Source organism: Bos indicus, chromosome 26 (assembly GCF_029378745.1).
Source record: "Bos indicus isolate NIAB-ARS_2022 breed Sahiwal x Tharparkar chromosome 26, NIAB-ARS_B.indTharparkar_mat_pri_1.0, whole genome shotgun sequence".
Lineage (NCBI taxonomy): Eukaryota > Metazoa > Chordata > Mammalia > Artiodactyla > Bovidae > Bos > Bos indicus.
Window position 1 is genome coordinate 19079602 of NC_091785.1, and position 11755 is coordinate 19091356.

The following is an 11755-nucleotide window of genomic DNA, read 5'->3' on the forward strand; positions in this document are numbered from 1 at the left end:
ATGCAGGAGTCACAAAAGATATGGATGTGATCTCTGGGTCAGGAAGATCCCCTGGAGGGCGGGCATGGCAACTCACGCCAGTATTCATGCTTGGAGAACCCCCATGGACAGAGGAGCCTGGTGGGCTAGAGTCCATGGGGTTGCAAAGAGTCAGACGTGACTGAGCACATGCACAACATCTACCCCTGAGGTAGACACGTAAGCAAAGGCTCGGAGAGGTGAAGTGGTTGCCCAACATGGCACAGCTAATGAAAGGCAGAGCTGGGATGCGAATTTAAATCTCTTGAGCATGGCCCACTGTCCACAGAGTCAAGTAAGTAATTGCTTCTTTCATGGTGTTATTCTTAGAATAAAGACCTGGTTTTATATTTCCTGTAAACATCTCTAGGTTCTGGCCCACAAGAGGCTTTCGACCATAATCAGCTGATTTCTTTCCTCTAAGGCTCCACAGCACTACATGGCCACTCTCAGCTCAGCCCTGCCTCATCGGTAGCAGGGTGCACGCTGCTTCTGCGCCACTCTGCTCCCATCTCAGAGCCAGGGCCCCAGGCCTGACCCAGGGCTGACCACACGGCAGATGAAGGCTGACCAGAGCAAAGCCCACATTCCACGCTCTGGCGAGCAATGAGAAAATCAGGAGGAATTAGGGTTGTTTAAGTGTAGCTCAGATCAGTAGAGAATAAAAGCAACTCCAGGCTCATTGCAAGAGGAAGGAATTGAGATTTCATGAAAAGAAGGCTTCTTCTCTGCGAGAGTTGTGAGATGTTAGAACGAGATTCCTGCAGAGGTTGTAGAAACTGCTCCCCTGGAGGTCTTTAAGAGCTGGAACACAATTCGCTTTCCAGCGAGAGGTGGATATGACAGCTGCGAGGGTAGGGCTGGGCCCCAGGCTGCCAGAGGAGGGTTTAGGACGTCTCTCTTGGGACGCAGGCAAGAGCTCAAAGCCACGACGAGTGGCTGGGCCAGGGAGGGGAGGGCAGGCTCCGTGGAGGCCAGGTCAGAAGGTCAGGCAGCAGGAACTGCAGTAACAGGAGGTAGAGATCTGAGGGAGAGCCCACAGGCTGTTTGTTGTCTGATCTGCCGAATTACTGCCTGCTGGCTGGGGCTGGTGAGCAGGGCAGCCTGCGGGGAACTGGCTCCCCCTGGACCTTGAGGGACCCACTGGACCCCACAGGGGCAAAGATCATGGGTTCTATCTAAGTAAAGCAGGGTGCAGAGGCTGGCCCACCAAAATATTAAATACAAATAAAACTGTGCTCTTTTACTGTGCTTCTTAAACAGGGCTGTTTGGGGAGTATTTCAGAACCACAAATTACCCCAGATAAAAGCACCTCATCGTCCTGGACTATCCATTTTTGCTAGAAGATGTACTAAGGGGCAGGGACAAGAGGAAGAAAGGTAGGTAATTTCACCGGTAAGAAATTGAAAATATACTTTTCCTTTTTGATACATTTGGGTATATCATGGAGTCCAATGCAAAACTACATGCACATTTTATACAAAAGACCTTTCAGGCTTTTGGTAGGGTGAGGTCCCCGAGCCCTGGGGTAGGGCGTGTGATAACCCTGGCCTCTGCTTTTACAGTTTCTCAGTAGAACAGTTTGACCGGGGCTGCTCTAGTATTTGCAGTGTCTCAGACACTATCTCATCAGGATATTCAACAAGCATTTAAGCACTTTCTGGGGGCCAGGCATTATGCCCTTTACGACAAAGAAGTGGGTGTTTATATTTTATTTGTAGTGGACTTGAGGAAACAGGAAAGACAGAATGATCCCTCCCCACCCCCCAACAATTCTGCAGTAAAGCAGGGCTGGGAATGTGGCTGCTCCTTTGGGGCGGCCATGCCTGTCCCACGTGCCTGAGCCTTCCCTGGGACTCTCATTCCTCCTCACACCCATTCCCTGCCATTAAACAGTTGCACAGCGCTCACCACCACGTGCCCCCTCCTAAGAGCCTTCCAGGCAGGCAAGGGTCTGACACATTGCTCACGCATTTACAGATGAGGACATTAGCACAGAGTCACCAGTGTCCCCAGGTCACAGGCAGAGCATACAATTTCCAGGGTGGGTTGGAGGAGTTCAGGCTCAGTGTGTAGCCCAGGGGGGTCTGGGATGTGATCAGTTCCCCATGTGGCACAGGATGGATGGGCCACCAGCAAGCATTTATCCAGAGCTTGTTAGGTGTGGGCTCTGGGTTAGGCCAGGGAAGGAACAAAGATGAATAAGAGCTTCTCTGCCTTCAAGGAGCTTATAGTACACAGGGGACTGCTGCCCAATTGGTGCAGAAAGAGACAGGGAACAGGAACTGTGCCTGGAGACATGCCCCTCCTCCTGTATCCTGCAAGGTCCGCCTTCTGCCTGGGAACTGTGGGCAGGAGATAGTTCCCTGGCTTGGTCACTAGCACCTTCTCTCCCCATCTCCAGGTAGAGTTCGCCCCTCTCTCTGCTTCCTCATGGTCCTCTGGTAACTCATCTTTCTCTGACAGATACTCCTCTTTCTCTGCAGTCCCCAGCAGTTACCACAACCAAAGCCACTTCGGCCTGTGTGTTCATAAGCTGGTCTGCCTAGACAGTGCTTTACAAATAATAGTTCACACTGAGGCTGTGCTTACACGCGTTGGGCATTGTTCATGTGCTCTGATTGTTTTAATCATCCTAACACGTCTGTGATTCTATTACTAGGCCCATTTTATAGATGAAAAGCCGAGGATAAGTAAACAGCAAGTTTTACTGGGACTGTCACTCAAGCACACTTTAGATAGCCTCTAGCCACTCCACACACAATACCTCCCTTGGGCCTCACAGTGACACTGTGCGGTAGGTAGATGGGGAAATTTGAGGCCCAGAAGGATCAACGCATTGCCAATCTTGATGGCTCTGTAGGAAGAGACTAGAATTGAGGTCTTAACCAGGTTTTTATCTCATTTTGTTGCTGAAATCAGAAAATATTCCTTGTGCATTTCCAGTAACTGTGTACCCCACAAGTTTTTGGAGGATTGTGTCTTGCACTTTTGTATTGGGTGAAAATAAGAAAGTCATGACCAGGCATTGGTGCAGCTAGAAAGGCTTGAAATACTGCCACCTGGTGGCTTTCTCAGTGGTGGCGGCTGAATCTGGGCCCATGGCCGGTGAGCCATGACCTTGGACGTCCATGATAAGAAGTTGGAACTTACTGACCACTATGGATGCCAGGTGCTCTGCTAGGCCCTTTCAATGGCGCCTCTCGTTTATTCCTCACATTAACTGTGTGAGGTTAGCCCTATTATCATCCCCATTACAAAGATGAGGAAGCTGAGGCTCAGAGGTTAGTTAAGTCATCTGCTCAAGGTCACACTGCTGGTAAATCTTAAAGCTGAGATTCAAGGTCCCATTTGTCTGCCCCCCAGGAGCCATGCCTACCTACTCACTCCTTACCCTGCCTCCCTATGCCTATGCCTTCAGGCCACTGCCACCTCTCTTATCTCAACCCACAGCCCTGGCTCCTTGGGCTGCAGCTACTCTGACCTTGTCTGTTTTTTGAGCTCGTCCTCACACAGGGCATTTGCACTTGTGTGCCTGTTTGCCTGAAATGCTCTCTCAGGTTTACCCATCACAGGCTACTCATCATACAGGTCTGGGCTTATAGAAGTCACCTTCTGGAAGATGCTATTCCAGCCACCCAGCCGAGGTGCCCCTACTCAAGCCCAGTTCCTCAATGTTTCATTGACTTACTGCCTTGCCTTCTTAGGGCTTCGTGCCACTGAGATTATCCTATTTTTCGGTTCAAGTGCCCGTTTGTGTCTATATCTGCCACCAAGAATGTCAGTTCTGCAGTGGCAGGAACCACTGCATCCCCAGTGCCTAGTGTGGTGCTTGGGAAGTAATTGCTCCATAAATATTCACTGGATGAATGATTGGAAGGAAGCAGGGGAGAGAATGGTCTTTTATGCATTTCACACAGAGGTTTTCTTATCCCTCCTATGGCTTTCTGTCATCCTTGCCCCTTCTTTTATTGAATCCCTGCCCCATGCAACCAGGACCAGAAGCGAACTGAGGCTGGAGCTAGGACTTGGCTTAATTTGACAGATAGGTGGTAAAATATTAGATGCAGTAAAAATAAGATGGCTTGCTTTTCTAGTCCTCAGCATTTGATATAGTTAAAGTGTCTGTATTTTTTTTTTGGTAGTAGTTGTTGTTAATTCTTGTTAATTAGCTTGCACCTTATAGATATTGCTCTTGGTCATTTAAAAAGAGGCTTAATTGTTCATTCAGGCCTGGAACCTATTCTGTTTTCCAACTTTATTACTTCCTCCACCACATTCACAACGTGGAAAGGTAGATTAGCATCTCGGGATTATAAACTGCCGGCTCTCACTCACCCACACTTGGATGTGCTCCAGAAAACAGACTCCAGTTTGTGAACTTGAATTTAGACTCCTGCATTTGCCCAGATCCAGGCCCAGTTCTCAGGGTCCATCAAAAACATGAGTGGAGTACAAGGGCTTATACAGATGAGCTTATGGCCAGAGGCATGAGGGACCTCAGAAAGGAAAAACCAGGTGGATCAGAGCTTCACATTACATCAGAGTTTCACTGATATAATTTCAGAGAATGAGGAGAGCCACAATTCCAATTAAGTGAAACCCGGAGGATTGAGCTCTGAGTTGACAGCCCTGCGATGGTGACTGGGGACAGGGCGATGCTGGGGGTGGGTATGGACTAGGAGAGGGCAGACTGACCCTCCTCTGGGCCTGCCTGTGTCTCTGTGTACATCCTTCCTTCATCTGGAAGAGTAAAACAGAGCTTTTTATTCTGTTTATTCTGAGAGCCGGGCTTTCAGATCCTGCAGCTCTGATGTTCTAGGTGCTTCGTGGGGTGGAGTGGGGCAGAAGAAAGGACTGGAGGAAAGGAAGCTGATGTTGATTGAACTCCTGTTGTACATCGGGCACCAAACGGGGCACGGTGACACCAGCAACCCCATGAGGATGGTAACTGTTTTGTGGATGAAAAGGAAAAAAAGAAGAGGTTGAGTGAAATGCCCCAAACCACGTAGCTGGAAGGTGATGGGGCTTTGCCACAAGGCATCTGGCACTTACAAACTGTCTCCACCCAATCCTCCAGGACATCTAATTCCTAGAAGTAGCACTTGTCTCCTAAGGAGCTCTGCTCTGGTCTGCATGGTGACCGGGGAAAGGCAGAGTGCAGCTGCCATTGCCGGCTTTCTGGGTTTATTTCAATACTGTTCTCCAGCTCTTAATTAGGCAGCTCAGGGGTGAAAAGCTAACGTGGATGTAAGTAATGAGCAGGAGACCTGGTGTCACAGGCCGACCCCGGATGCAGGACAGAGTGATTCTGTAATTATGCCAGCCAGTGTTTACCAAGGGTCTCTTGTGTGTCGGGTCTGAAAACAACAGTCACAGCAACAACAATAAAAACAGCACTACCAACAGTAACAACAGCCGCAGCAGCAGTAGCAGCAGCAGCAGCGGAGGGCTCATGATGCACAGGCAGGGTAATGTACTTAGCAGCACGTTTGCTGTGAGAGGAGTAAGTGAACTCCTCTTTTTTTCCTTTTCGGCTACACGACTTGACAAGCAGGATGGAACGTGTGCCCCCTGAGAAATGAAACAAGTACCCCAACCCTGGACCATCAGAATTGTTATCTTCCTGTTTCTAGATGGTGTGGAAGGTGTTAAGTCACCGGGAAGGCTGTGAATATGTGTTTTCTGAACGAAACACGGGGCACGTGCTCTGATGTACTGATTAGTGATGGAGCAGGCTCTGAAAACTCCAGGGGCAGTTGGTATCAGCACAATCACCTACCTCTCAGTGGCCCCTCTGTTCCGTGTCCCCCGCACCATTCTCTGGCCCCAACGCCTCCCTCACAGGCTCATCGCTCTGGCCTCCTTGCCCCACAGTACCTTATGCTCCAAAACTATGACTGCTTTAAACATACAGCCAACGTTTTCAGGCTAAACATTTCCCTGTCGTTGGAGGAGGGGAACTGGAATAAGAAGATTGATGTAATTTACGCTAAGTTGTGAGTGACTACCAATCTGCCCATTACTGGCTGGTGAACATCTTTTAAAGAGAACCTGGTTATTCACCAGACAGCTCTCCCTGACAGGATTCTAGCTGTGTGACACTATAGGTTCTTCAGGGGCAGGCTAGTGGGGAGAGAGATCGCCCTCCCTAAGGGACTATTTCCTGAGAGGAGATAGGGGCTTTATCCCCTCTTTCTGACTTCAGACCGCGTGCATCGACACAGGGAGAGCTCTTGGAAAACCCTAAAGGCACAGCACCTGTATTATCGGCATGCCTCACCTTTTGAGACCCTTTCTTCAATGAGAAACCATTTTAATAAGGCTGTAATTTCGTTACAGAATTTTATAATTAAATATCCTTAAAAGAAATGAGGTTGCAGGTCCCTATCTCTCAATTTATCACAGACTTAATGCCCCACATTACACAGTGTTTAATCAAGAATGTATCCCCACTGTAACTCTCTGCAGGCCTTAGAGATATGAAGTGCTCTGAATTTATCACGAAGGTTGCTCTCTGTTCTTGAGATGTTATTTTGTTTACCAAGTGGCAAAATAAATGGTGGTTTCGTAGTCAGAAATAACAGGCTCTCCTTCATTTCTGCCTTCATCCCAGTCCCACGGGCTTCTCTCATCCTCAGAGGTAAATCCATCCGACAGCTCTCCAGAGGAAAGGTTTTCAGAATTGGCAGCTTCTTTTAAGGAGCAAGCGTTCTCCCCCTGCTGGTTGAGGGCAGCCAGTACACGAGTATGCTGCAAAATCACAACATTTTTTTGGACGTCCTTCAAAATAAAATATGAACACTTACTGTGTTCATATTACATGCAGCGCTAAGGGATATTAAGATGAGAAGCACCCTGGCTTCCCTGGTAGTCCAGGGATTAAGAATCCTCCTTGCAATGCAGGGGACACGAGTTTGATCCCTGGACAGGGAAGATCCCACATGCCATGGGGCAGCTAAGCCCGTGCGCCACTACTGAGGCTGTATTCCAGCGCCCTTGAGCTGAAACTTCTGAGCCCACATGCTGCAACTACTGAAGCCCACATGCCCTCGAGCCATGCTTTGCAACAGGAGAAGCCACCACAATGAGAAGCCTGCATATGGCAACTAGAGAGTAGACGCTGCTAGCCACAACTAGAGAAAGCCCACGTGCAGCAACGAAGGCCCAGTACTGCCAAAATAAATAAATATTTTTTTAAAACGGAGAAGGATGAGGCCCTTGTTCTCAAAGAGCTTGGAGTCTGGGCAGAGAGACAAAATGTGCATATATACCTAACACAGAAAACGTGTTAGCATCTGTTAATTGCAGGGTCATAGAGAAGGGAGAAATTACTCTGTCCACAGATATAAAGGAGGCTTCATGGTGGTGTTAGCATTTTGCTTGCATCCTGAAAAAGCACTGGGATTTCAGAAAGTGAGAGGGAGAGAAGGTCAACGTATGGAGTCCTAGAAGTTAGGCGTGAAAGATACCCAAAGAATCGTGGACTATGATCCTCTCGTTTTATGAGAGGAAAAAGGAGCTCAGAGAGTCCAGATGTCCCGGATATAAGAGGTGGAACAGAGACTGGAACCCATATCATTTCATTCCAACTCCAAGCTCGCCAAGCATTCCAGGCTGAGAGAGGAATGAAAGCCGGGTGAGGAAGTGCCAGCCACATCAGGGGATGGAGAACGGAGCTGGGTCTCAGTCACAAGAAATTCAGTCTCATTTACTGAGGAAGTGAAATGGTCTGGCTAATTTCATTTCCTAATTAAATGGAAGTTCAATAGAAAGGCTGTATTGTTAGAAATGTTGCTTTTTGAAAATTTCCTAAAGTTTTTCTTTCACTTTTCTGCCTTAGCAAGTAAAGTCAGCAAATCATCCACTGATAATCCTGGGTCTTGCAGGATCTCACAATGCTTTAGATGTAGACAGCATACAGGATTATAGATATAGATCCTTGGAGGATTTTTAAAAAATATTTAGCAGCAATGTATTTGCCTGTCATTTGTCTCTTTATCATTAAACATAGTATTTAGATTTCTTTATCAGAAAACATCTGATTGGGTGAGTGTCCTGGCTTACTTTGCTCTGGATCATAGAGGTTTTGCTACGTTATTTAAGGTGATTCCTGCTGATCCTCCTATGCAGCTCTGTCCTCACCCTTGCAGGGCTGTGCCAGGCAGCAGGGTTTCCGAGAGGAGTTGCACAGACTTCCCATGCTTGCTTTGGAAAGGAGCAGCAGGACATTCCATTGATAATACTGCCTGGCTCATGCCCAAACTCTCCCCACTGGTAACTCCTGGAAAAGTATGAGCAATGGCCTTATCTAAATGGGGGCCCTGTGGGATTTGGCTCCAGCCTGGGTTGGTCACCAGCCTCCCAGATGCCTCTCAATGATCCCCACCTCTTGATATTCATGCCCTGTGTAGCACCCTCCTACATAACACCAGGATTGATCTGCGTAACCACTAAAATACAGCATAATTGATAGCATGTCACTTCCTGGTTAGGTTACAAAAAGGCATTGCAGTTTTCATCTTGATGACCCTCTTTTTCTCTTAATTTGCTTGCTCTGGAGGAAGCCAGATGCCACGGCATGAGCATCACTAGGGAGAGGTCCATGAACTGAGACCTCCAGCCAACAGCCATGTGAGTGAGTCTGGGGGCAGAGACTCCAACTGCAGTCAAGCCTTCAGAGGACTGCCGCCCTGGCCAACAACTTTTTTTTTAATTAATTTATTTTTAATTGAAGGATAATTGCTTTGCAATATTGCTTTGGTTTTTGCCATGCAACAACATGAATTAGCCATAGAAAGTTATGACCAACCTACTGCTGCTGCTAAGTCGCTTCAGTCGTGTCCGACTCTGCGACCCTATAGATGGCAGCCCACCAGGCTCCCCCGTCCCTGGGATTCTCCAGGCAAGAACACTGGAGTGGGTTGCCATTTCCTTCTCCTATGACCAACCTAGATAGCATATTAAAAAGCAGACACATTACTTTGCCAACAAAGGTCCGTCTAGTCAAGGCTATGGTTTTTCCAGTGGTCATGTATGGATGTGAGAGTTGGACTGAGAAGAAAGCTGAGCGCCAAAGAATTGATGCTTTTGAACTGTGGTGTTGGAGAAGACTCTTGAGAGTCCCTTGGACTGCAAGGAGATCCAACCAGTCCATTCTAAAGGATATCAGTCCTGGGTGTTCATTGGAAGGACTCATGTTAAAGCTGAAACTCCAATACTTTGGCAAACTCATGCAAAGAGTTGACTCATTGGAAAAGACCCTGATGCTGGGAGGGATTGGGGGCAGGAGGAGAAGGGGACGACAGGGGATGAGATGTTTGGATGGCATCACTGACTTGATGGACATGAGTTTGGGTAAACTCCAGGAGTTGGTGATGGACAGGGAGGCCTGGTGTGCTGCGATTCATGGGATCGCAAAGAGTCAGACACGACTGAGCGACTGAACTGAATTGAACTGATACATATGTCCCTTCCCTCTTGAACCTCCCTCCCACCTCCTACCCTTTCTCACCCATCTAGATGGTTATAGAACCCTGGTTTGAGTTCCCTGATTCATATAGCAGATTCCCATGGGCTATCTGTTTTACATATGGTAGTGTACATGCTTCCTTGCTACTCTCTCCGTTCATCTCACCCTCTCCTTCTTCTCCCCCGCCCGTGTCCATAAGTCTGTTCTCTATGTCTTCATATCCTTGCTGCCCTGAAAAATGTTCATCAGTACCATCTTTCTAGATTCCACATATATATGTTAATATATGATATTTGCTGTTTTCTTTCTGACTTACTTCATTCTGTATAATAAGTTCTAGGTTCATCCACCTTGTTAGAATGCACTCAAATGCATTCTTTTTTATGGCTGAGTGTGGCCTACATCTTGACTGCACCTTATGAGCGAGCCTGAGCCAACTGCCCAGATTTCTGACCCTTCAAAATTGTGTGAGATAATAAATATAATAAATATTCGTTACAGAAGTTTAGGCTAATTTGGTACTCAGCAATAGATAGAGACTTCCCTGGGATGGGGGCTCTTAGGCATTGATCTTTCCCTGAACCCCATCTGGGTAGCCAGAGGTACTTGTGACATCCTGGAATCTTAAATCCAGAAGGAACCTCAGAGATTAGTTGTTTAGTTCCCTCCTTTTACAGATGGAAGAGAGGCCAGCGTTGAAGAGGCTTTGTGTGGAGCCTTCAAGGCTAAAACTCAAAGGTCTTCTGTTTAGGGGTCCTCCTTTTCTTTCCATATTCCATTCCTGGCACCTAGTCAGACTTCCTGTTCACTGTTTCATTCACCAAATATTTGCTATGTGCTAGGTCTGTGTTAGGCCCTGGGATATAGTGGAGACTCTGGGTTTATGTCAAAAGTCATCATTTGAGTAACGCATAATTATTGTAATGGATGTGTGTTGAATGACCGAATAAGGCTGGATCCAGTCAGGAGACCCATGTGCTCGTCTGCACTTTGCCAGGAATGTCCTGGGTCTTCACTGTCACTCTTTGTAAAAGACGGTTTCTGGCTGGTGTGCAATATGGAGTCTTAGATTAACACACAGAACCTTAGAATTTTAGAACTAGAAAGGATTTTGGCAGGTGAGTGATGCTGAAGTTTTCAAGTGATAGTGGACTCCTTTGAAAATCAGAAGAATCTAGGGGCCCCTTTAACCTCATGTGTAAAACACTCTGCATGTAAAATTTGGGGAATTCCTAGAACATTTGAAGCTCATCCATGGACTTCCTAGGGATCCATAGACCAAGGACCTCTGATCTGATCTAATCTCCTGCCATTTTCGGTGAGAAAACTGAGACCCAGAGAAGGGAAGTAACTTGCCCCACATCACCCAGCAATTCAGTAGCAAAGTCTGTACTTGAACCAGGTGTCCTGAAACCTTGTCCAGCTTTCCTCTGCCATAGACCCCCGACTTACAGGAAGCACACAGGGAGTGAGGAAACCAATTCCAGCCTCTAAAACACAGACCTTCAGGAAACCACACACATGCACATATTTATTTTCTGTTAGTATCTCTTGGGGACAGACAGAGTGGCTTAAATAGCCAACTCTGTCTCTAGCACTAGACTAAAATGCATCAGTGGGTCCTTCCTAAAATTCGGCAATTGGAAATCCTTAGAGAGGGGACTGACAGCCCCAGGGAGTGTCTAGGATGGAGGAGTGTGGAGGAAAGTCTGGTGATGTGGGTAGATAGCAGCGGAAGCCCTAGGGACAGTCAGCTTCCCTTGACCCACCAGCTGATCCCAGGCACTCGGGGGCACCTCTGTGGAGTGGACCATCCACATTTAGACGGGAACTGGTTTCTCACGATCATGTAGAAGAGCTGCTTCTCATAATATTGAGGAGAGGGGCTCTGGTGCCAGTCTGCCTGGGTGCAGAGTCATGTCTGGCTACTTTATCTGTGCTGTCTTGTCCACTAGCTAACTTCTATTTCTGATCTGTAAAATGCAGACCACAATTGCCTTAATACCACAGGCTTGTTGTGACACTCAAATGAGTTAATTTTTGTAAAGTGCTTAGAACAGAGCCTGACCTATAAGAAGGGCCAGGTAAATGTATGATCATTAAGGGCGTAAAATCCATACTTCTTTGGGCATCAGTTTTCCTCTGCTGGGTCCTTCAGAACAGAGAGCACTAAACTTAAAAAAAGTTACATTTAAAAAATCAACTTTATTGAAGTATAAATTGTCTACAATAAATACACCTGTTGTAGGTGTACATTTAGATGG